This window comes from Eretmochelys imbricata, chromosome 7 (assembly GCF_965152235.1).
Source record: "Eretmochelys imbricata isolate rEreImb1 chromosome 7, rEreImb1.hap1, whole genome shotgun sequence".
Classification (NCBI taxonomy): Eukaryota; Metazoa; Chordata; order Testudines; family Cheloniidae; genus Eretmochelys; species Eretmochelys imbricata.
The window spans coordinates 97,664,429-97,689,603 of NC_135578.1; the positions used below are offsets into that span (position 1 = coordinate 97,664,429).

The window sequence follows — 25,175 nt, forward strand, 5'->3', positions numbered from 1 at the left end:
CTGTCACAATAATGGTTTGCTGACTTCACTGCAACAAAACTGCATCCCTAGCCTATAGTACATTTATAACACTGTAATAAAACCTGTCCATGAGATGTATTATCAACAGATATTTGATGGCACATGTGCTTTAGGCATCACAAAAAATACACGCTGAATACTCAGACTATATGTTAGAATTCTGATGCCAGTGGCTGGAAGGCTAGAGTAGATACTGTATCGAAGTTGTAAGTTTGATCATCTTAAAATTTCAGGTGGACCAAGGCTCCTTTGAAGTGATGCCAAGACAGAAAGAAACAAGAGGCAGGAGAGAAACTACTGAGCTGGCTACTTTGCTGGAATTAGATATATGACTGACTGCTGCTGAGAAGAACTTAGAGATCAGTGTCGTAGCTCAGCTGGCAATAAAGATACCGCTGCTATAGACAAGATGACAAGCAAAAGAAGAGTAGATTGGAAAAAAATGGCTATTTAGAAATGTGTAATAAAAGATCCCTTTTAAATGGTTAGAGTACATACATATCGATGTACACTACTGTGCAAGATTACAGAGTAACATTTATGGTCTGTTAAACACCACAAGGACATTTGCATGGTGAATGGTAAGCAGATGCCATTGTTTTCCTAGAAAACAATAGCAGCTGGAAAGACTTACTACTCCCCTGCTTTGGAAACGAATGGCATTCATTAGCTCCTGAAAATGCAAAAATGAGTGCCTGTCGCCCCCTGTATTTCCAGTTCAATAGTAATCGCCTGATGCCATGTGTAGTATTAATGAAGGATAAATGGTTTGCCAGCTGTGGCACACATGCCAGTAATGTTGTACCTGTAACAATGACTGAACTCTCACTAACTTGGAAGAGGATTAAATATTTTGTTGCACAGACCAATGATCTGCTCTGATAGGCCAAGTTCTGTGTGTAGTAAATACACTTACTGAATTCCTTAGCCAAGCTGGAGTGCCATGTACAAGAGAACAGGTGCAGGACACAAAGGTTCTAGTTTTCCGTTATTTATATAAAATAATTCAAAAACTAGTTCTGCTCCCCTCCCCCCCGGGATAATAGGAAAAGGAATAGCATAGGCTGTGATCTTATAAACACACTGTGATGGTCTTTACTAACGGGGAGTGTTGTCTAGTGGTCAGGGATCAGGCACTTCAACATGGAGAGCGGGGTTTTGGTAGGGGAGCCCGGGCTCTCCTATCTCACCAGGCTCTGGGCCAGGGCCCCATGTGGGTGACAACAGTCTGACACCCAGGAGCTCCTTAAGGCTGCCCTCCCTGGGCCACTTCCTACCTCCTTCCTGTTGTCCAAAGTTTGTAGTCTATCACAGGAGGCTGTGAAGGGTGGCTGTTCACCACCTGGCACCTCTTTGCAGGTGAGGATGGTGATAGTTCTCTCCCTCTTGAAGCAGTGGCTGCCTCCTCTTGTGCCTCGGCCCTCCTGCCAGGTCAGTTCCCAGTCTCTCTCCTTCAAGGGGTAGCCCATAAACAAAACACAGGGAATCAAAACAACTAGGTTAGTATGAGAGAGTGGGAGATTCCTCTTTCTCCACGTATAAACAGAAGCAGGGTCCTCCCTTCCCTCAGCCCTTCGAGGGAAGACATCCTGCCTTCTCCAGGAGCTATAAGGTAGAGGTCCTTTCTCTTCCCTGGTCTGCCCCCAATTGAGCTGGTCTGCTCCTTTTTAACTCCTCCAGTTTGTGCACCTCTCACAGGTGTGGTGGGGCTGGCTGAGCCCAGAGAGCTCCTTAACCCTTTATTGCCCAGTGTGTGGTTTGTATACCCTCGCGCGCACACACACACAGCTTTGAGTTCAGTGGCACTACTTATGTAAAAATAAGCATGTGAGTGTTTGCATTTTGTTTTACTTACATATGGTATTACCAGTGAGGGTTAATCATAACAGAAGCAAACTTGCCATAGCTGAAGCAAATGTATCTTCTACTTTTTTTACCTTTAGAGTGATGTCCTTGAAAGTAGACTATCTAGTTAACTCTAAAGGTCAGTTCAGGTTGCTACAGCTAGGAAATCTGAGCTTTAGTTTCAGTCTTCCAGAGATTCTTCAGATGCAATGCCATGCACATATTGGCACATTAGCAAGACACAGCTGAAAAATGTCTTACAGAATTCGAGATCTGCAGGTTTTGCTCATATTGATCTTTTTATAAATCTTTACAAATATGCATATTTTAGGAATATCTGCTGCTGACCTGTGATGAAAACAGAGTGAACTGGGTGCTTCCCCACCACAAATACAGAACTGAATGTAATGTGTAACTGAAACCAGCAACAAAGGAGACTGGTTGCAGCATAGGATAAAACTAATAGCTTTGTCTAAGTGCACATTTTACAAAAAAACCCACACACACCAAACCACTTTCTCTTCTCCAATTCCCATGTTTCATCTGGCAATTTTAAAGCCAAGTAACATTTTTCTGAGTGACTGCAGTGTTCTAAGAGAAAAATATGTCCATGTTGCATATTTAGAAGAGATATGGGTAGATAATGTCAAACCCGCCAGCCTTCTCTTTCATATACAACTGCAGTCCCAGTTTTTAGTACTACCCTCTCACCCCAGTTTTTTCCTTTACATTTTCTGTTCAGGCAAAGCAACATGCTGAAACTGTTTAGTGGATGTTTGTTAATATTGTGATTTTCAGCATGTTTATCAACATTTAAGGGACAGGATGTTGCAACTGACTCAAAACACTCATTAAACTTTTTGCAGAGGGACTGGATGGGCTCCATTCCTGTGCAAATTAAATCAAGTGGAGATGAAATATAGGAGAACTGTCTCAGACTCCTGTTACATCACATGGCACCATACTGTCTGACATTGCAGTATGTAGGGAGTCCTGGACAAATGGAAGACTGGTAGCTCCTGACCCATGCACATGAGGGAGGCATAAGAAGCCATTCCCCCATAGCCCATTGCTCATCCACGTGCTCAACAGGGATGCAGGTACTGCTTCCTTGATGTGCCCTCAGGAGCAGAGCACTATCACACTAAAGAGGGGCAGAAAGGGGAAAGGAGGAGAAAGGCCATGTATAGTACAGTGTGCATATTGCCCTCACTTAGACACAATTCCTTCCAGTACTGCCACTAGAGTGGCATGATTCTGAACCACTCCCTACCTTGTGCTTTTCCTAAAATGACTAATATATCCATGCTTCCATATCACACTGATGATCTTTGATGCCTTCCCTTACGTAATAATTGTCATGTTCATGGCATACAAACAGAGAAAGCATGTTTTTTTATAATCTTTTTAGAAGGTGGCAACATAACACTATTTTCATTCTTAGAATTCAGAATAACACAGTCACCAGAAATAGAGAGAGATAAAGCAGGCTGCTCCCAAATAGAGAGAGGCCCAATCCACCCCACCTTGTTCTAGGCTGGCTTTTTCCAGACTGATTGCTGCTCTCCAGATTGCACACTTCAATAGAGTACCCCAGCCTGAAAGTAGGACCAGGAAACTGCCCCCACACTCACATACTCTTCAAGTGATAGCTGAAATTCCAATACATTCCTCAATATACAATAATGATACTCCAGTGGAAGGCGCAATAGAAATACAAAGTATCTCAAAGAACTTTACACATATGAGATTGCCAGTGCTTTAGGACAGGTACCACAACCTTGTTCTATGTCTGAACACTGCCTTAGTATAATGGTGTCTTGGTCCATGATGGTCTCCTACTGCAACCACAACAATGAAATGAATCAAGCTCCACAACAACTCTACAAAGTATTTTTATTTTGCTGGTGGAGAAATGGAGGCAGGGAGGGCTTAAGTGATTTGCCTATGCTCACACAGAAACTGTATTGCAGAGCCAAGAATAGAATCCACTTCCCTCACTCTGAACCCACAGCCATCACCGCTTATTCTGCACATAGATTAAGGACAATAGTGCCATTTAGTTTTCTAAAATGTTAACTTTTACTGTCTTCTGGACTACTCTGTCACAATAGTTCAAGATAGGTGGGGTAGGAAGAAAAGCCAATGGACAAGCATCTTGCAAACTTAGATGTTATTAAACACAGGTTATATTTATTTAAGTTCAAACCAGGGGGGCAGGGAAGAAAAAGTTTCCCCACTTCCCTGTTGCCAACATCTAGATCCTCTTTGCTTATTAGGAGAGTCACTAGGGCTCCCTTTGCAGGTAGGAATGGAGTCTCTAGGAAGGCTCCTAAAGGACACTAAGCCCCATACATTTCAGAATGCTGTACTGGGGGAATTATTAGGGCTCTATGACAGGGGTACATGGCTTGTTCTCTCCAGTCAGAGTGCCTGGATTGTTCCTCACCCAACAAACAGAACATCTTCCTGGGTTTAGCAGTTAAAAGCACTTTACACCTTCATCACAGCACTCTCACTAGCAGCCAGATATTTGACTGATAAAGCCAACCGGTGTTAGATAATATGATTTCAAGACCTTGGATGTAACAGCATCCTATTCAGCATTAGGGAGACAGAGGGATATTTCCACTGAAGTTAGTGGGAGCTTTACCATTGGCTTCAACAGCATCAGGATAGCAGGATCTGGACCTTAAACATGAGCTCTAGACTGAGTAAATAACTAAAGTGAATGTTGAAAAGCAAGACATTTAACAAAATAAATGCTGTTAAATTCTGGATCCAGATGGGAGAGATTGTTCTGCCTTCATAATGAAAGCCCCTCCCCCATCCCCCAGTCTATGCACCAGTAAAATGATTGTCCTGTATTACTGTGGAAACTCACAATTCATGTTTCAGTAATAAATGGACTATTCCTCCCACTGCAAACTGTACACTTGGATGGTTTTGATGCTGGAGCTATTCCCAGTTTTGGAAATGTTTGCCAGATTTGACCTTTATATTTGTGGTTATGCTTATACAGACATTACTCCTGGTTTGGAGAGATAATTTTACTGGTGACCTATGGAACAGTCATAAATGGTTTCAGAATAAATACTTTTAACTGCCTTTTCCTCCCACACTCACTGTGTGAACCAGTAACATTGAATATAGTCTTAATTTTAGGTCCTGCTTATCTTTACAATAGCTTCATTTGCATGCACACCCAACTTCCTGCTGCAGTGAGAAAACCCTCAGAGGTTCAGCTGTTGCTGTAAATCTCACTTGTCAGTGACACATTTTCTGTTATGCTGGAGCCTATTTTAAGATCACCTGTTTTGGCTGCTATCCATAGCAGGTCCACAGTTAACATTTTTTTAGTATCTTCTCTAAAGTAAAAATGGCAACAAGCTCCCAGAGTAGTGTCTGCTTACACTGCACAGCTCCTAATACTATATAGCACTTGTAATACTGAAACTTTTGCCATGTTTCCTTTGCCATGTGTGACGCCTGAAAGGCATCAGGGAATTGTCGAAAAGAGAGACACTCTGGGCCTGAGCGTGACAACCTTACACACTTTAATGAGCTGAGCTGACTCACACAAGGAGTCCCTTGAGAAATGGCTCATCAACACAAGTCAGATTCCACACACAGGCCCTTCTGATCAACATTTGTTGGCTGAAATATGGAATTATCACCACCTGCAAGGAGACGCTGAGGGTAGCTCAGTCCATGGAGGTTGCTATTTGGCCTCGCTTGGTTCCTTTCAACTAAGCTATCCCCTAGTAGCATCCCATTTTATTTCCTACTGCAGCTCAGTGTGATGCCCCAGGTCTTGAACCAAGGCCTATGAGTTTTCCAGACAGCCACCACATCCTCACCTCTGCCCAGGTCAGTGTCTGCTGAAACCTAGTGGGCCAAGCAACTAGTAGGACTAGAGCCTCAGCCAAAGCACCCTCCACAGGAGCCCTGATTGGAAGATTGCCTAGGCTCCATTGATTGGTCCAGCCATACTGTTTAAGCCAGAAGGAGGCACTGAAAGTTGTCTGAGCAACACCCTGATTTCCTGTCGTGGCTCCATTGGACCCTGCTTGTGCTGCTTCCTGCACCCAAGCCTGTTCTTGATTTCTGCTCTGCTCCTGGCTCCCACCTCACCCCTGCCTTTGCTCCTGTTCCATGCTTGATCCTTGCTTCTCCTCCAGTTCCTGCCCTTACCTCGCTTCCACCATTAGTTACCAGTCGTGGTTCCAAATTCTGACTCTGACTCTGGCTTGACCTTTGGCTCTGGCATTTGATATCTGGCTCAGCTCTGACCCTCAGTCTGATCCTTGGCTCCAATAATTGGCACTTGACTCTAGTGCTGACCCTTAGCTTCATTCCCCAACCTGGATGGCTGCTCTGCCCACTAGACATGACTCCTGCTCTGACTACTAGGCCAGACTGCCTACATCCTAGTCCATAACACTCAGACACAGAAGGCAGACATGGTAACTAGGGAGTCTCATAAACATATTGTTTGCTCCTTGCCCTATTCATTGTGCAGTGTAGCTGTATGCTGTTCAACAGCTACTGGGTCCCACCCTCAAGATGGCACCATTTCAGTGACAGAAGTGTCTTTAACCCAATCCCACCAGCTGGTCTGTGTAGGTACAAGGGTCTGCCTATGCAGAACAGTTTGCAGGATCTGAATCAAAGTTTATTCATCAGTTTTTTCTAGGTCTGGTAACATTTTGCTAAAATGTACGTTCTCAGAGTAAGGCTCAATCAATCATTATTATTATAGTAGTTTTATACCAAAGCACTTTACAAAGATTACTTAAGACTCACAAAATACCAGTGAGGTAAGTAAGTGATATTATTCCCATTTTGCAGATAGGGAAGTTGAGGCACAACGAAATTAAATGATTGTGTAAGGCGATATAGGCAGTTAGTGTCACAACTAGCAACTAGAACCTGATATCTCTTTGTGACATTTAGAGGGTTTCCCATCACTGGAGTATTGAGGCACCAGCTCCCTGTCCTCATCTCTAACCACTGGCAAACAATCCCTCCATTACGGTTATTGTTCACTGTGAGGATTTCAAATTGCACGTTGGGAATTTTGCCCGCTTGATGTAGTATCTACCTTTCATAAATTCATTTAAAAAGCCCCGGAAAAAACACAGCTTCCAACTGACAAGTGTTTGGCTCAGGCAGTTTATATCCATTTAAATATCACAACTAAAGTTCCTGTGCAACTTTAAGTTAAGCTTTGATGTTTTTCCCAGTTTTCTCAGCAGCCATCACTTTTAACCGATTCCTGCAAAATAATCTCAAAATGAATTTAAAGGAATTATAAAGGAACCAAGGTGGCTCTGGTCTCCTGGACCCACCCTCTTCAGAGCCAGCTCCCCACTTCTCTCTAACACAGCTGGGTCAGCGCCTCAGCTGGTCTAAAAACTGTATAGCTCTATTGACCGCACTGACTTATATGAGCTGATGGTCTGGCCCTTTGTTTGGCAGGTCTCACTCCAATCCAGAATCCTGATTTAAATCAGTTCAATTTCCTTTCTCCCACTCCATTTTGTTTTGTCAGAGTTTGTATTTGGCTGAGGGGTTGGGGTTTTCTTTTGGGGGGGGGGGACTACTTGGGGGTAAGGGGTAAAGCGGAGAACAATAAGTGAACAGAAATAACCTCACTGTGTAGGTATTCTCAGCTGTTTTATTCCTCAAACAAACAAAACAAACCTACAGACGCCTTCAAAGCCCAGATTCTTTCAAACCCTTTTGCCTCCCCTTCTTCTCCCACCTTGAACAAGAATTAATTGTTCATGTAAAAATCACAGCCCTGATTTACCACATGGGGCCCTTCCTCTGGATTCACACTCCATGTTATACTTCTCCAGGAACAACATCATCTAAAATGCACATGGAACCGTAGGTACAAAACCTGGCAAGGAAGAACAGAATAATGGAGAAGATCACCAGCCTAAGGAAAACACAGATAAAACTTCACAGCCACATATTCACAGGGAAACCAATATCCTCTCAATATGGCAGGTAATTATTAACAAAGAAGGAGGCTATTTGCAGTGGTGCCATTTACCATTACCAATTCAATCATGTAAGCAAACTGAAAGGCACAATCCTGACTCATACCCTTACATAGCAGTACAACTTTCCATAATCAAAATATTGTTTCTTCCTTTCTCAGACATAGTTTACTCACCCACACAGCTTCATAGAGATATGCAATCAGGGTCCTCCCTGTGGTCTGAGCACAGATATGGCAGCCAGGAACTTCTTAGTTATGATTCCTGGTACCATCTCCATCCACAGACTTGGGTAAGTCATTTAACTGCTTTGTCCCCATTTTCACACCTGTCAAACGAGGACAGTGATAGTTACTGCACCTACTCTACAGGATGTAGCAAGGCTTAATGAGCATAAAGCACTGCAGATGAAAAGCACTCTAAGTGGTAAGTATTATTATATAACGAGCTAAGGCAACTGGTTTTTAATAGGAAAATGTAGAGCACTTCCCTGAAATCACGCTTTACTTCTCCAAGACACTTCTTTTGAGAGGCAAAACCACAATTTCCCCTACCCAGTAGGGACTCAATCGCATCCTGCAACAGAGAAGAGACAGTAAAACACATTGGTGGGAAAGCATCACCAAAAAGGTCAGACAATGTATTTAGTGAGACACAGCACCCAGGAAAACTGCAATCTGGTTGCCCTGCCTTGGGGCTTATTATCACATGATGATTTGAGAGACAGAAGTGGAGGAAAGGTCTGTGTACAGACAAACAGATAAATTGCCAATGAAGTTATGGCATGCAGAGGAAATTAAAATAAAATAACCCTGTCCCGCAGCAGCTATCATCAGTTTTGGGGAATACAAATTGTTCTTGGATACTCTCTCTCTCCAAGCGGAAAGGGCATAAAATAGATAAAAATAAAAACGAGAGGGGAAGAGTCAGAAATATTTGTGTAAATCCAGCAGCACTTGGGAGTCCACGCATCCTGGGGGCCTTGCAGGAGCTACTGTTGATGTAGGAGTGACTCAGGCTCCAAAAGCCAACTCTTTTTGGCCCTGATTCGGCAAAGCACTTAGGTAGGTGCTTAAGTTTCATCAACTTCAATGGGACTTTAACGCATGTGCTTAAAATTAAACGAAGGCCTTGCCCATCTGCCTGCTAGCTGATGTTGGAAGCACTGCATACAGAAGGCAGCCACCCTCCCAAGGCAATAAATGGTTGGCAAGAGGATACTGCTACCAGTTAAAGTGAGCAGTGCCACCAGAGATGATAGTAAGGATGTCACCATGCCTCCACAGGTCACAACTGAGAATACCAAATTCAGGACAAGCTGCTGGGAAAAAGGGCAGACAAACCCCAAAAACTGGTGGTTATTCTTCTATGAGATATACTAAACCAGCAACAAAATTAAACTTCTGTCCCACCACACTGGCTAACAAGAAGTCAGAAATGCTGCCTCCTTAGGTATTCCAGTCCTTGATTCAACACCCAGACACTAGACTTAATGACGAGTGATTATTTAAAACCAATTTAATCAAACAAAAGGTTCTTCTGATCCCAAAGGACCAGCCACATACCCAGGTCAATATATAACTCAGATCTTACCCAATAATCACAATGTTGCCAATCCTTTAGTATGGAAAATCTAAAGGTTTATTTATAAAAAGAAAAAAAAAAAAAACAGTGAGAGTTAAAATTGGTTAAGGAATCAAATACATACAACAATTGCAAAGTTCTTGGGTCAGGCTTGTAACAGTGACAGAATAAAGTCAAGTCTCTGGTTACTTCAAAATCATTGGAAGCCCTCAGTCCTTTGGTTAGAATGCTCCCATTAGTATAAATCTATAGTCCAGAGGTTTGAGCAGGAAAGAGGCAAAATGGAGCTGTTCCCAGGGCCTTTTATAGCCTCTGCCAAGAGAAGGGAAACCCATTGTTCTCACTGTGGAAAGTTAAAGGGAACAAGATGGTTTTTGGAGTCACATGGGCAAGTCACATGTCCATGCATGCTTCACTTAGTCATGGTAGAAGCCATCACCCATATTCTAGTTAGGAGGTTCACAGGCAAGTCCACCAGGTGTGGATGGGTGTGTTCCATGATCCATTGTGAGTTAAGTGTTCTGTGAACAGCCATTTACTTTGAACAATCCCTCAAGATGTGCAGGCTAAATACCTTGTGGGTGTTACCACATGAGCAAACATTTGAAATACAGGTACACAGTATTCATAAATTCAGATACAAAAATGATACATGTATACAAAATAGCATAATCATATTCAGCAAACCATAACTTTTCTATTGACACCTTGCTTGACATACTTTGTATGAGATTTGTTGCAATTATGGAATAGTGGCAGCAACAATGATCTACATGGTCATATTTTAATCAGATTACATCACAAAGAAGAGGGGAAGAGAGGGTCATCAAGGATTCAGGGGTTGGAGGAGGTGGAGAGGGAAGTGAGACATTGGGGACAGGCATAGAGGATAAGGTGAGGATGGTGTGGGTTGAGAAGAACATTTTCAGCATGTGACAAAAGAGGCAGGAGGACATGGGGAAGGGGAGACCCCAATGAATTTGTTCTTTGAAGCACATCTGAACACAGTTACACCCCTTGTATGAAAGCTGAGCAAGGAGTAATATTGCATGAGAAAGAGAGTTGTAATGGCGCCATCTCGCTTACTCACATTAGTTTCTTTTCTTGTTAGAGGAGCCCTTTAAACTGAGGGTTGTGAGGAGAGCTCATTAATACAACATAACTGACATATATGGTGCAGAAATGGCTTGGAAATGAAGAGGGATTACATCGAAAAGGGCATTCAGTGCAACTGCTAATGCATTACCATTGCTGAAGTTCTGAACCAAGGCATACTATAGCTATCCAAATATATTTGTATCATCTGCCTATCATCAGATAACTCTTTCAGCTCTGTCAGAAAGGGACAATGGGGAGGCCTTTAATCTCTAAATGCACGTGGTCCTTGTTTTCAAAAGTAATGCAGATCTCTAGCATAATTTTGCAGATCATTCTACACCATATTTCCCTCCATTTAATCATTTGCACAATGATATTCAACTTTCTTTGGGTATGTTAGAGGGTGGAGATGTGCCATTGTATTTAACTTAATGGTTGGAGTAAACATAATAATTACTAGAACTGGTAGGAAAGTGGGCTTTTCCCTCTAAATTAAAAAAAAAAGTATAAGTTTTCTACAGAAAATTTTGATTATTTGGCAAAAATTTAAATGCTGAAATATTTTAGTCAAAACCCAAAATATTCTGATTCAGAAGTGTTACCCTGTGCCTCATGGAAGCTGTAGTTTGGGTGCCTTGCACTTCCATTCTCTTGTATAGGCTGGGCTCCCTGGTTGGACTACATCTCCCAAATGGCACTTGGTCTCACCTCTTGGAGAAGGGAGGCAGTTCATTATAAAATAAAAATATTTTGATTTTGGGGCATTCTTTTTTTTGAAAAATTATATTTCTTTGAAACCCCAATTTTCCAGTGAAAAAACAATTTTAAAAACAGAAATTTTTCAGCCAGCCCTAATAATTAGTTATATAGGCCTCGACCCTGCAAAGACCCATGCACTCACTTTACTTTATACATGTGAAGAGACCCAATTCAGTGGGATTACTCGTAGTCATAGTAAAGGCTATATTTTAGTCACAGGTATTTTTAGTAAAAGTCATGGACAGGTCACAGGCAGTAAACAAAAATTTACACATCTATGACCTGTCCCTGATTTGTACTATATAGCCCTGACTCAAACTGGGGCTGGGGGCCCACGGGTGCTCTGGGAATGGTGGTCTGGGGGCGTCGCAGGTGCTGTGGGGGTGGCCCGGGACCCCCGCTGGTGCCGGGGGCAGGGTTGGCAGGCTCCCTACCCGGCTCCGACTGGCATGTCCCTGCAGTTCCTAGGGGGAGGGAAAGCCAGGGGAGCTCTGCGTGCTGCTCCTGCTGCAAGCACTGGCTCTGCAGCTCCCATTAGCTAGAAACTGCAGCCAATGGGAGCTGCAGGGGCAGTGCCTGCAAGAAGGACAGCACACAGAGCCCCCTGGTCCCTCCGCAGGGACATGCCAGCTGCTTACATCCCAGGTAAGCGCTGCCTCATACCCCAACCCCCTGACCCAGCCCTGAGCACCCTCCCACACCCTAACTGCTGCTGGCCCAGGGGCTGCCTGCCTGTTCAGACAGCCCCTGTGCCAGCCTCACCGGCTGCTGCAAAAGTCATGGAAAGTGAAGGAATCCGTGACATCTGTGACAGACACTCAGCCTTACTCTCACTTCATAAAATTAAACGTGTGCACAAGCCCTGGAGAACCTCGGAACACTTTAGAAAGGAAGTTAGGCATCATTTTTCTCATTTCACAGATAAAGAAAATAAGCCCCGGGTGCTCAAGCAATATGCTCAAGTTAGTGGGGAAAAAACAGGAAGAGAACCCAGCTCTTCTGACATTCAGCCCAGTGCCTTATTCACAGGACCACGCTGCCTCTAGAGTGGGTATTACATGCATTTTTACATGTCACACTGGTTTCATTCAGTAGAAAGGGGTAGCTGTTTTTGGAAGAATGGTTATTTCTAACAAATAGGGTGACCAGATGTCCCAATTTTATAGGGACAGTCCAAATATTTAGGGCTTTGTCTTATATAGGCACCTATTACCCCCCACCCCCATCCCGATTTTTCACACTTGCTGTCTGGTCACCCTTCTAACAAATAAATGGCCTTCCTTGTCCTAGTTTCTCTTTTCTAATTATACAGAACTGTTCTAGAGATAAATACAACATCTTCTTTATAAAAAGAAAGAAAAATAAATTCACATCATCCATAATGAAAACTGCTATTGTCTACACAGATCTTCTATAAATGCAATCATTATCATCAGAACAATACATTAACACTGAAAAGTGAGTGTCTCCAAATCCCCTTTCGGGTCCCTTGTGCATCGCTCATTTTCTTTCAGCTTTTCTGTGCCACTCTGATCATTTGACAGCTACCTCCTATCCTCTGCTTCTCAGCTCTGAGATTTGCCCTATTTTTACTGATGATGGGAAAACCTCTAAAGGTTTTCTACAGATAAGCACCCCCCAGGTAGGAGGGAAGACCGAGATGGAAATCTCATAAGACCCAGCTGTTTCATTAGATTTCTGGTATCTTTGACTTCCAGTCAAAATGGAAATACAACAAGAACCACCTTCTGGTGATAAGCTGGAAACAGGAAGTGAGGAAGTGTGCAAAATAATCCGCCCAACATCGCCAAACCCTAGTGACGGATTCATTCAAGTTCAGTTCAGATTTAGGATTAAGGTTTTGCTACCAGAAGAATTTAGCTAAACTATTCTCCACCCTGTAACTTTCACCAAGCATACTCCTGGGCCCTGTCTTTACTAGGGATGTGTCTGAAAAGTTACCCACTATTGTTAACACACCAGTTGTTCAGCTGAACCAGTGCTATAACATTGGAGCATAGCGTAGCTGGCCCTTATCAACACCGTGTCAGTTAGTTTGCTGAAAGTAGGTCTAATCAACACAATACTGAAAATGTTGTTTGCAGCTTGTGAGCTGTCTATCGTAGAGTTCCAACTTTGCTAACACAGGTTCAGCTAAACTGGTGTTAACAATGGTGGGAAAGATTTCAAAAACTCCCCTTGTGTAGATAAGACCTTAAGCTTGATCCTGAGAGTTGTTGAGAACCCACATCTCCCACTGAAGTTGAGGTAAAGTACACGTGTTCAGCAGGATTGCGTCCTTAGTTGTATCAAGGAGGGCTGCAAGCCAATAATGTCTGATCTTGACTTCCTTGTGCACCTAGACTCCCACTGTAAGAAATGGAACCTGTGAGTGTATGGACTGTAAGATCAGGCCCAGCCAGCAGAGTATAAAAATTACCTGCCCCTGTAAAAGCAATCCAGAGACTCTGGCGGGGAGGGGGAACCCTGCATTTTTCTTCATTTTCATCAGGATTTGACACTGAGGATAAAATTATTTTTGGATTGGCCACCTCACTGTTCTGGACACTGTACAGGGTGCACAGAAATGTGGTCCCTGACTCATGCATAATATTACTGTACATCATACTCTTATTTTAGATTGTGTTGACCCAGACATATAGACTGATGCCTTATACTGACCGATTGTTGAGGCTGAACTAAAAGGCGCTGTAGAATACTGCTTGAAAACATTTTTTCATTAAACTAATACCACCAAGCTATGTGCCAAGAAAGTGTATCTGCAGAGCCCTGTGTGTCTGCTGCACAATCAATACAGCACAATGAGCAGAGTCAGCATTTGCTCTGGTTATGGACAGTTTTTCCATCCAGGAAAGGCATATAGAGTCTATAATAGATAGTAAGCACTTCCAGGCAGGAACTGTCTTTATTGGTGCTTACTAAATAATAATACTGTGCTAGGTGATATTATCAGGATAATTTCAGCTGCAAATGGAAGGGTCAACTCAAAGCAAAGTGAATCTGTGAAAATGGTGGCATGAGGTCCCACGCTTGTCTCCCAAGGAGCTCCTGCTCACTCGGCCTACAAGTAAATCTTCTTCCAATTGCCAGTCCTGCAAACTCAGCCTGTGAACTGAAAGTCAAACTGGGTTGTTTTCTTCTCACACATTGTGCAGGCCATGTTTGGCCTCTGCTAAACCTGGCTTAGGGTGAATAGACTTCCCAGTACCACAGTAAGTTAGAGTGAAACCAGGTGTTTTCATGAATATGCTTGGATGTGTGGTCATCTCCTCCCTCTCAGGCCAAGTGGAAGCAGGGAGCAGTGCGCCCAGGAGCCGCTGCTTCTGTAGCATAGGAGGGGAAATGGAATGCCCAGGAGTAGAGGGGGAAGGGATTTTTAACAAATTGGATTTGTGCCCTCTGGCGATACATAAAGACAATGAAAGAATTATTACTAAAAAGCTTTTTTCTGCTTGATTTTTAATTACAGAAACATCATGGATTTTCTCTGGTCACACCTGGTTTACCTAAAGAGCCTCAGGAAGTCTCAGCTATAGACTGGGAGCTATTTTACCCCTTAGCTGCAGGGGTAGGACTATTGCATTTTTAACAAAGGTTTCCTTTCTCCCAAATGTTGTAAAGCATTGGAGCTTAATAGGTGCTAACCAAAACCAAAATGTTTTAAACAGTCCAACTAAAAATCCCATCTGTTCTCAATTGCTCAGATTTCATCTCTTGTCATGTCATAATTTCTACAAAGAATTACTGGGCAGACAAAACCCTATCACCTAATCGGAAAAAAGCAGAATTTTTTTTTATAAGGAGAAAACAACAGCCTTTGAGCTCTCTTCATACATCATAATGAAGCAAAAGTGAGCATACAACCATTTTAACTCCTCTGCAGGTCGCCTTTAGCAGTCGGTTTAGTTCTAAAAGCCAAAGCAGTAATCTTCTCCCTTCAAGTTAGAGGATGGATTTCCATATTCCTACTTGTCAGCATATCCCATCCTCCTTTTCAGTGCAACACTGGAGTCCCTCAGCAAATCTTTGGGTTGTCAGTTCACTGACATTTCCTGAGTTTATTCTTAAGAATGACCATACTGGGTCAGAGTAGCAGCCATGTTAGTCTATATCCGTAAAAAGAAAAGGAGTACTTGTGGCACCTTAGAGACTAACAAATAAATTTGTCTCTAAGGTGCCACAAGCACTCCTTTTCTTCATACTGGGTCAGACCAATGGTCCATCTAGCCCAGTATCCTGTCTTCTGACAGTAGCCAATGACAGTGCTTCAGAGGGAATGAACAGAACAAGTAATCATCAAGTGATCCATCCAGTCACCCATTCCCAGCTTCCGGCAAACAGAGGCAAGGACACCATCCCTTAGACTTGTGAAATGTGCTCATCACCTGCTCTGTGTGCAGGTATGGCGAATAAGGTAGACATAATTAGATTACACATAAATTAGCCTTACTTTCTGGCAGACAGCTCCTTAGAAATCCTCCATCATCTTCACCTCAGGCAGAGACTAGTCCTTATGATGGATTCTGAAGGTCAACAAATTCAGGTTCCGTTGAACCAATGGGGAAGTGAGTGCCAACATGGAAGGCCCTGCATTGGGAAGATACAGGCCCAGATGTACTAGACTCCATACCCATGTCTAAACTAGCAAAACAGTTCAAGTTAGCTAACACATTTTAAAGCAGGACTTTGCACCCCATATAGATGCATCATCGATGGAGTTTACACAGGGCAAAGGTGGTGTCTGAAACAGTGTGGTAGCTGATTGGTGGTGGAGAGCCGAGAGTTAACCATGACCAGTTAACATTTTTTTTTTAAGCATAACTTGCCCTGTCTAGGTGCAAAGTCCTATTTAGCATTTTGTTTGTTAAATTGTGTTAGCTAACTTGTTTTAATACACAACCTATTTGTTAGTCCGGACATGGCCTACATTGGGGAGTTCCCTAGGCAGTCTCAGATTTTGGTAATCACCGTTCACAGTGTTCATTATTATTGCTTGGTTTGCAGAAACTGGGGCGTATTACAAATTGTATTTGGCTTGTTTGCAAGCATCAGGCTCCCACATTTACACAAGAATCACATATTCATCAAGTGTCAACCCAGGATGCCTCACTGTGATATTATGTTATAAACCTTCGAGCTATTACTGTTATCTGGACATAAGCATTTAGGCTGGGATTTTCAAAGGCCCCTAAGGCCCCCTTCCTATGAACAGTTACGCCTATTCTTAACTTTACTATCATGAGTGATCCCATTGATTTCAGTGTGGACTGCTCACAGTAGCAAAGGTAAGCACTTGCATAACTGTTTGCAGGATCAGGGCATGGGAGAGTCAGGTGCCCAGTTCCTAGGGAATTTCAATGAGATATGAGCACCAATTTCTTTCGGCGCCTTTGAAAATCCCAGGCTTAATATATTACGGACATAAATAAAATAACTGTCCATTACAAGAAAGCTGTGGAAAGGTTCTGGTGGCTCTAGCAGCAGCCACTGACACAGCATAGAACAAACTAATGGTATCAAAGTAGTTTCTTAGGCATTGGCACAATAGTTTGCTGTTAAAGTACATTAACCACCAGAGAAAAGCCCAGGCTCTCCATTGAAATTAAATTGACGTATTGGTTCAGAGATGAATTAGCACTCAGATTTAGAATTAAAAAATAGTCCCATATATTAATGTGGAAGATATTTCCCCTCATCTCAAATAGCTTTATATAATAAGCTCTTATGAGCTTAATAAGACACCCTTGGTTGATAGTTCTGAATCTCCTGTATATAACCTTGAGGAAAATGGGTTGCTTTAATCCTAGATATAACAACTCAACAGGTAAACTTGGAGTTGCCATAGCTCCAGGAGAAGACTGTCTTTTTCTTTGGCAACCATTTTAATACAGGTCCCCTGCTTGTCTTAATTTTTGCTGTACTGTGGAAATGTACTGCTTTAAAATACTTTCCAGTCCCTTCCTGTTCTTAGAAGAATTTAATATCCTCTAAATACATGGGTTTAGCTCCAGTTAGCAGAAAACCAGTGTGTGCAATTGAAGAGCAAATGCACCTCTTAAGAGAAGGGAGGTATTTACAGTATATCTCAGGCTGGAAGCAGACTTGTTGGGGAAATTACAGTCCTGCTGGCAGGCTCCAACTAGGTATTATGCATTGATATAGGGCAGAAATGAGCAGCCCAAAGCCATGCATCATGCCAAAGCTAGTGCAGTGAGCAGCTTTGGTCACATAGTTTTTAGGGGCAGCAACAGCACAGCGGGATAATACCACAGGGATTAAAACCAGCCTTGGGTCTCAAGAAATAGGGTTTTAAAGTCATTTCCCATCATGACTACTGCACCCTCCTTCTCTTTGGACTTCCTTACACAGATCTTCAGTCCATACAGTTGTTGCTGGCAAGATCATCATCTTTGCCTGTCAATCTGGCAACATCACTCCACTCTTTGAAACCTTCTCCACAACATCAAATTCCAGCACCTTTTCCTCCAGGCTCTGCTTATCTGACTTACTCTTATTGCACTATTGACTCTCACACCTCTATTCCACTAGTGATGGCAGCCTTGCCAGCACTTTGGCTGCTTCTCTCACAAATGTCTCTGTGCCTTTTCCATCATCCTCCACAAACTGATTCACCTAGTCACTACCCACATCCAAGTTCCTACTTAAGACCCACTTCTAGCGGGATGCTCACAAAATGTGAATCAACCAAGGCAATTCCAGGAGCTCTCTTTTATTTGTCATTTTCAATATCCAACTGTGGTGCACTGAATAATTGCATCATCTCACTGCTGTGCCACATCCTTCATTACATTGTTTAGATTGTAAGCACTCTGGGGCAGGCACTGTACTTGTTTTTATGTCTATATGGTGCCTGAAATGCTTTAGGGCCTCAGGGTGAATTCCGTTCTTATGTGGACTTAAGTGCTGTCCAAAGCATTGCGCAGTAAGTCCCACTGGCTGACATGGTGCAGAAGCCAGGCGAAGTCTCTCTGCACAGGGCTGAATTTTACCTTCAATTCATAAGAAACATTTAGAGACAAGTAGATGAGTGTTGTTTTATTTTGAGAACCAGCTTTGCCATACACAGATTAAATTTGACTCCACGGATATTTCAGTGAGGTATTTTAAACCATTTGCTTTATATCCTGTTTACTCAAAACAATACGTTTTGAAAAATATCCCTTGGCCAAGCCAAAATATCACACCCGCCCTCCCAACACTGTGTTCCATCTACTTCCGAGCAGAGTTAATTTTTTACATATACTTATCTCACAGGATAGATCATGCATATGTAAAATCGAATTGCAAAGGTGAATGCTTATAAAATATTGACCCACAACCTCACCCAACACAAGCCAAGAAGGGTGTCTGGCTGAGAGTGTTGCATTTTGAGCTTCACTTGTAGTGATATGCCTTATATTTTCCCACAAGAATATGAGATAAGGCTCGAGCAGCATTTCCCAGACTGTGTTCTGCACGATGTGAATAGGTGTTCCGTGAAAGAATCATAATTTTAAAAAAGGGTCTTTACATTTTTTTAAAATTTGGCTTATTTGAAGCATAGTTTACAACTCTTTTTGAATGACTATAATTTAACATAAAACTCTTCTTCCGGTTATTGATAGATCTCGTATTGAATATCATGGCGTAAAGAGAACGCGGCACGCAAGCATGTTGACGTCTACCCCTTTTGGGCACGTTGCAGTTAATGATGTCGTACCCCTTCCACTCGAGACTGCGCAAACTGCAGCAGTATGCACACATACCGTTCTCTTTACGCCGTGTTGAATATAACATATTCACTCAATACGTTAAAACCTGTGGGTCTTTAGTTGTGCTTATCGCACACACGGTAAACTAGCTTCACTCGAAACAATATAAATATTTGTGACAAGCAAAATTAGACAAAAATCAGTATTTCTAAATATTGCTACTAAACCTAATCACCATGGATTTGTGGCTAAAAGAAGGAACTTTGAAACGAAAAGCAAGTTCTTCTGGTACTCCAACTGTGGCCGAAATAAACGAGCAAAATATTGTGACACTTCAAAGTGAGGATGAACAATCGCAGTCTTTTGTTGCCGAAAAATCTGTTAGTACCAGTGAGTTATCCACAGTGAAAGAATTTCCACCAAAGTATATCAAAAAACAAGAAGCAGGTGTTAAAAGATCGAAACGAAAGTATGATGGAAGTTATTTGTCTTTTGGTTTTACATGTTCGGAAATAAAGATGTTCCTGATGCGCAGTGCGTCGTGTGCAACAAAATACTAGCAAACAGTTCATTGGCTCCTGCTAAACTTCGTAGGCATTTGGAAACCAAACATGCTGAATACAAATACATAGATATAAGTTTTTTCAAGAGGCAGCGTGACTCACTTGGAAATTGTAAACTTTCGATGATTAAAATTGCTAAAACGGACAACGAAAGTGCAACAGAGGCATCTTATCGAGTAAGTTACTGTATAGCGCTTGCCGGAGAAGCTCACTCTATTGGAGAAACGCTAATCAAGCCTTGCGCGAAAGATATTGTAACGTGCATGTTGAGCGAGCAGTCTGGTAAAAAAATTGATGCTGAACAGTTGTCAAATAATACTGTTGCATGCCGTATTAAAGATCTTGCTAATGACATAGAAAAAGAGCTACTTTGCTGACTGAAAATTTGCCATGAGTATTCATTGCAGCTAGATGAATCCACTGACGTTTCAGGACTTGCTGTGCTACTAGTATTTGTCCAATATAGATTTAATAATATTATTGAACAGGACCTGCTCTTATGTGAATCTCTGCAAAGCAACATGACTGGAAGAAATATTCAACTGCATCAACAATTTTATCAGAAAGCATGAAATTAGTTGGGGAAAATGTATTGATGTATGTACTGACGGTGCTCGGGCAGTGATCAGGAAGATGAAGGGAGCTGTAATGTGAATCATAAGTGTGGCACCAGAAAGCACTAAGAGCCATTGTGTTCTACACAGACAAGCACTTGCTGTTAAAAAAATACCAGCATATCTGAAAATTGTGCTCGATGAAGCAGTACAAATTATCAATTTTGTCAAATCTCGACCACTTGAATCCAGGTTATTTAAGATTTTGTGTGAGGAAATGGGTAGTCAGCACAAAATACTTGTTTTACATACGGAAGTGAGGTGGCTATGTGGAGGAAAAGTGCTTGTGAGGCTTTTTGAGCTTCATAGTGAACAACTGGTATTCTTCACTTCAGATAATTCAGGACAAAAATTTAATGACTGTCTGACTAATTCCTCGTGTCTGATGAGACTTGCATATCCTGCAGATATTTTTGCAAAATTAAATTAAATTAATCTGTCGCTGCAAGGAAAGAATGTGACCATTTTTACTACAATGGATAAAATTTTGTCGTTAAAAAAGAAACTGGAATTCTGGGTTGCTTCCCTACACTACATGAATTTCTGACTGAAATAAATTCTACAGTCCATGAAGAAGTTTCCAGCACCATTTTACAGCACTTATGTGACTTGCAGGCCTCTTTATTAGAATATTTTCCTACAACTACTGATGATAATGCTTGGGTTCAAAATCCGTTTGTAATTACAGCCAAACCAGTTGGCTTTACTGCGCATGATTATGAAAACCTAACTGATTCTGACTTGAAACGAAAGTTTAAGGATCTTCTGCTGGATAATTTTTGGAGCAGCCTAATAGAAGAGTACCCTAATGTGGCTAAACGTGCAGTTCGAGTGCTCCTTCCTTTTGCTACAACTTATTTGCGTGAGATGGGATTTTCATATTATACTGCAACAAAAAACAAATATAGGAATAGACTTGATGCTGCACCTGACATGAGGGATTCAACTTTCCAGCATTATTCCTAATATTAAGCGAATTTGTGATAGAAAAATGCAGAAACACCAATCCCATTAAATCCAAATTTGTATTTCTGTTTATAAAAATAGATTTTCCTAGTAAAAATTTAATTTGTTTGGTGTTTGTGTATATATAAAAACAGGTTAAGTAGAACACTTTTTTTAATTTTGACGCTTGCACTTGATTTTTGTACTACTTTATACGTGCTTTCCAGTTAGAAATTGTTAGTTCAAGTTATTTTAAATTTGTATTTTTGCTTTGTTTTATAAAATAAAATATATTTGAGCATAAATAACACAATTCTTATTTGAAAACCAAACAAAATAATATTATGAGTGTTCCGTAATAGGCTAAAGAGTGTTCCGTGGCCAAAAAAGTTTGGGAAATGCTGAGCTAGAGTGTTAGCCTCATCGTTCACTCTGTTGGCTTTGCTTGGTTTGAAATCAAACATTTCATCATATATTAAACCACCAGGTGTGGTACAACATCCCATACCTCTACCGTCTTACAACTGATAAGCTGAGCTCAGGACTGAACATGGATTACCTACATGGCATTGCATTGTCACCGGCTACCTAGAAGACAGCATTTTGTGCCCATATTTTAGCCAGATGTCTGTGCAATTTGGGAGTTTAACCGGAATATCTACACCTTCAACCTGCAAAACTTGGGAAGAGAAAAATCTTACTATGAACTCACCTGATTCATTAAGTGCAAACAATTGTTGTGGATCCTTGTCCCTCCTCTGTGTTGATTCTTGAGATGTCCTAGGGTTGGCCTGGCTATCATTAAAACAAACCCTACAAAACATAAAACCCATTCTGGGCCTCTCTATCTCAAGTATAGGGCTGCTACTGGTTATAATCTTTAGCAGCTGCAATCACCATAAAAAACATACTTCAGGAGAGTTCTCTTCCTAAATTTCTATACTAGAAGCCTTTCTTGGGAGCTACCTGGCTGGTTTCTGAGTTTCCTCTCCAACCTCAGCCACAAAAACCCTAACTGACAAATTAACAAGGCTCACCTGGATGGTCCATTGTAGTGAAGGCCAAGGTACTGAATTCTCTTCCCTGGGATTAGCTCAGAGGAGGGTTCCCCTAAGATCAAAGGGCCAGTGCAGATCTATTACAGTTTCTCTCACATTTGTAGCCCTGAGGTGCTTAATGCATTTGCTGACATCTCCACAGCTTTGTAATCACTGGATTTCTCTATGTAATCAGAGCAACCCGTTGACAGCAGATTGCCAGGAATTTTCATCAGGCAGGTATACCCACATTAAGAGTTAAATATACCTTATAGAACTTATTTAGGGTGTTGGGCCTTTGGTCAATACAGCAGCTGGTATGTTTCAATCTTAGCCAATGTCCAGCCAAAAGGCTGCTTTAAACTGTGCCCTGTATTGTGATTAGAAGGAAGCTAGCAGATATTTGCTGTGCATCAAACTACTGAGACTTTTTAAAAGTAATTTAAAATACAAATGTTTTACCTATTTGTACTAATTCTTATTGGTACAACTCAGCAAATTCTTAGATTAAGGTATGTGCTAAATTCCCAATTCCTAACCACATGCTTTGCTTCATTTGCAATGAGTGAAACTGAATGCAGGTTAAACTGAACCAGTGAAACTTTATTAAACTTGTGGTCTGTTCTCTCTACATAGACTGGAAGTAACTCAGCCAAACTGTCCCAAGTTCTCTGTTCCACGGGTGTCCTGTCAATAACAGTTTGTCCAGGGATCACTGGCCCTCTGACTGGAGTCCAACAGATCATGATCCACTTCTTATTTCACATTAGGTGAGAGGATTTCTATTTCAAAACTTAATTTTGTCCTAACCAGATTAAGTTGGCAAGATCTTAGTGGGTCTTTCCCCAGTGGAATTGTATAGCTGGCTTAGAATGTAAAGTGCTTAAAATCTGCAAGATAAGACTTCCTGTGTGTCCAAGGTGTATTTGATTTGCTCTGGGGGTAGTTTGGATATGATAGTTGATCCCAGCTGTCAGCCATTACTCAAAACGGTACGTTAGCCACACCTTCCTGGGACTCAGCACCAGCTTTATTCACCTACACTTCGTGAAACATTTCACTGCAGCTTAAGAGGAGAACGTTTGCTAAGTTATCACATGTAACAAAGTTAAAATTCTTTGGTATTCACTTGTTCCATATATATATACACACACACACTTCATACAACGATGGGCCCAACTAACAATTGCTTCAGGGTTTTATAAAGGCTTTTGTGACTCACTGAAAGTAAGAACCCTGCAAATGGGTCCAAAGTGCAGAAGAACAGGTCTGTCATGCAAACAATGAATGGTCAACACTTAAACTGATTGAAAAAATAATTTCCTTAACATTTAGGCTTCAAACCAAAGCAAGTATCAAGAAGTTAATTGTCAAGGTGCTCAGTGTGAACTATTCCACATACGTTCTTTCAAACACTGCCTCCTTGGCCTTCTATCTATCCAGCTAGCCAAGTCAGTAGTTACATGGCCTTATTCCCCATAATGCCTCTGAGTCCTTCCTTTGGTTGGCCCTGTGCCATGCTATCTGAAAAAGAGTGTCTTCGCAGCTCTTACCTTATGCAATAGAGTTACACTAAAATGGGGGGAGGGGGGAATCAACACCTTTCTCCAAACTCTGCATGGAAATTGGAATTTGCATCTTCTCTAGTAATGAAAAATGTCCCCTATTTCAGCCTAGGTGCATTCTCCCAGTCCTGGGAGATGTTGTAAGACACTGTTGTAGTGGCTGCCATCTTGGCCAACGCTGTAACTGGAGCCTTCCACAGGTGAAAATATGAGTCTTCACAGCTTGAGCCAAAGAGGCAGGTTCCCAGGCTGAGAGCTGTAACAGATTTACATCCTCTGTGGATAGAACAAAAAGGGGGACACACAAAACACACTGACCAGTGGATTACACTGTCACACTATAAAAGCCCCTTTAGGATCACATTTTAAGTTATTTCCACATCTCACAGTCTTGTGGGACCTCATTTGATATCTCCTTCACTTTGACGCACAAAAAGGAGAAAGGAACTGAGAGAGATGAAAGAAGCAATCTCTTCATCGTTTCCCTCTTACTTGTCTAACTGACCATTTGTGCACATAATGACCTGAACTATGAGCAGTTTTAAAATAGTAGGCCTCAGAGACAGAGCTAAAATGTCAGTTTCAAGTGGAATGCACTTATGTGAATACTGGGTGACCCAGGGACCTCTTGATGCCAATAGATTGGATGCATGCAGTTTTACAGGCATCCCCTGGGGCAGAAAGATGCATAATAATTCACCAAATGGTGGCATGTAAGGTCTCTCCCAAAAGCTAGTGGTTTACTGGTCATCATAGTCATTGTGAAATGTACGCACGAGTAATATTTAAGAAATTATCTATACTTGAAATTATGTTCTTAAAGCCTTAGAGTTAAAGCACATCACCAGGGGGTGAGAGGCCTTGGACAGCTTCTCTTCCAGCAGGGGGACTGAGACTCTTATCTCTCTTTGTCTGGTCAAGGATCTATTGTGCATTGTATGTATCATAATGGAGTCCTATTTGCATTACTGAGACTGATGCTAATCAAAAAAGAGTGAAAAATCACAGAATAGGGAAAGCTGCCAGAAAAAACAAAACACCTGGGAGGGGCGGGGGGGGGGGGCACCTGTTTATAAGTAAAGACAATAGATTTCTGGGTATAACTGGGAGCACTGAGGCACACCCTGTATCCTTCATGGAGAAGATGAACGGCCAGTGTGTTCTCTCTTATGAAAGGATCACAGCCAACTTGGCTGGAAAACACTGCAAAACGTTTGGGTGAGCTAAACTTCATTAGACAGGAAAGTATCTTGTTAATTAAGTCAAGGCTCTAGAATGTGTTATAATTTTGTTTTTCATGTTACCATTTGTTTTTCAGTACTTGTACTTGCTACTTCTCAAATCTCTATACTTTGTTTTACATGTTTTTCACTATAAACATCTCTAAGTGCTGTGTGTTA

The 25,175-nt window shown here is 41.8% G+C and overlaps 1 long non-coding RNA gene across 1 annotated transcript in view; it reads right to left on the minus strand.

Annotated features, from left to right (window-relative positions):
* Positions 1 to 25,175, minus strand: part of LOC144267754 (uncharacterized) — a 99,734-nt gene that overhangs the window by 67,325 nt on the left and 7,234 nt on the right. The window contains exons 3-4 of the long non-coding RNA XR_013346659.1: positions 15,790 to 15,926; positions 1,299 to 1,472 (exon numbers count right to left, since the gene is read on the minus strand). This is a non-coding gene — a long non-coding RNA (uncharacterized LOC144267754). The remainder of the gene's footprint in view (positions 1 to 1,298; positions 1,473 to 15,789; positions 15,927 to 25,175) is intronic.